General features: G+C 42.9%; 1 long non-coding RNA gene across 1 annotated transcript; it reads right to left on the reverse strand.

Annotated features, from left to right (window-relative positions):
* Positions 1–264: 264 nt before the first annotated feature.
* On the reverse strand, positions 265–799 carry LOC123181900 (uncharacterized). The gene is made up of 3 exons (XR_006491938.1): positions 576–799; positions 395–489; positions 265–302 (listed from the first exon to the last, which is right to left on the reverse strand). It is a non-coding gene; the product is annotated as an uncharacterized lncRNA (long non-coding RNA).
* Positions 800–1,490: the final 691 nt, after the last annotated feature.

Below are 1,490 nucleotides of genomic sequence, written 5' to 3' on the forward strand. Positions count from 1 at the left end.
GTTCATCTCCAAGCTAGCAGTGACAATTCATAGTTCATGACTTGAAAGGTTCCAACATAACAGAAATGCAAAAGTAGCCTTCACATGAGAAAGATCACTTTGACATTCATCTCCAAAATAGCAAGATCAACATCCACATGATGAACGTCTACAAGTAAGATAAGCAACATTCACATAAATAATACTTGGTATCGTATGACAAGTGAAACATGTAGGAAGAATAGTTACCAATCATTGATCTCCTCCACCACAATGGGTAACTTTATGTTCTCAACATCATCCTCTTCATTCTCATCCCTCGGCTACAAGTGTGGAAGTTAGACAAATGCTCACATCACAAACAACAAGACCAAAAAAGAAAGAAAAAAAGGTAAGGAAAAGATGGCAAACATACCACCAGATTCAAGTCAACATGAGCACCCTTGATATAACTTGCACCACAAACTAATGCCTCCACCATAACCGGTTTTAACGAACTCCTATAGTCATCTAATGCGACACAAGTTGACAAACTAGTTTGAGGATGAGAAGTTGACAAGTTTATAACCAAAGTTCAATAGTACGAGTTGACAAACCTAAAATCCTTCCGGTCGTGCTGAAGGTCGATTCCGAAGACACGGAGGTAGCCGGGATAGTAAGGAACCTCCTGGCTATCTTGGCCATAATTGGGTACCTAGGAGCATTGTCTTTCCACCAACCAAGAAGATCAAGAGCCTTGTTGCGAGGGGCAACCTCATCCTGTAAGTAGTTCCTCAACTCACTCTTTGATATTCTTGTTGAACGGGACGATAAGAAGGACTCGTACCCAGCTTGAACCGGGATACTAGGAATGTTTGCAAGGACTGGAGCTGTAACTAACTATTACCACATAAACCTGGATAAACTTACCTATCGCCCTTAAATTAGTAGTCAATTGACCAGTAAAGATTAATAGATTTCTTACTAAATCTGAAACATAGCAGCAGCATCAGGTTGTAAGGGGCTATTGATACCGCTCAGCATAGGTTAAGTTCCAAAAGCAATTAAAGGTTGCAAGCACTTACCAAAGTATAGTAAACCAAACAAGCTATCATAGTCTGTTGATGGTTCACAAGCACAGTGGGGAAAAGGTGCCTATTGATTACTAGTACTTCATTCCCCTTCTCCTTCACTACATCTCCTGAAACTCTTTACTAATTATCTCCTGACAACTTATTAGGTCAAGCAACACCTGGTGCCTATATGCCAAATCCTGGGAATGCATCTTTCAGTGCTACAACTCAATCCTCTCATGCACAATTCCCAGGCATGTTACGCATGTACCATCTGCAGCAGCCTCCCTCAATCGTAAGTCCACATCCAATGGTATAGGTTAGAGAAAGATTACCTCTTCCTCTTCATGGCGCTCGGTGAGGAACCAGGGAAGGACGGACCGACGGCGTGCTGGCCTTGCTGCCTCCCCGATGTACACGTGCTCCTCCAGCTCGGACTCGGATGAGATGGCGCCGTCG

This window comes from Triticum aestivum, chromosome 1A, assembly GCF_018294505.1.
Source record: "Triticum aestivum cultivar Chinese Spring chromosome 1A, IWGSC CS RefSeq v2.1, whole genome shotgun sequence".
Lineage (NCBI taxonomy): Eukaryota > Viridiplantae > Streptophyta > Magnoliopsida > Poales > Poaceae > Triticum > Triticum aestivum.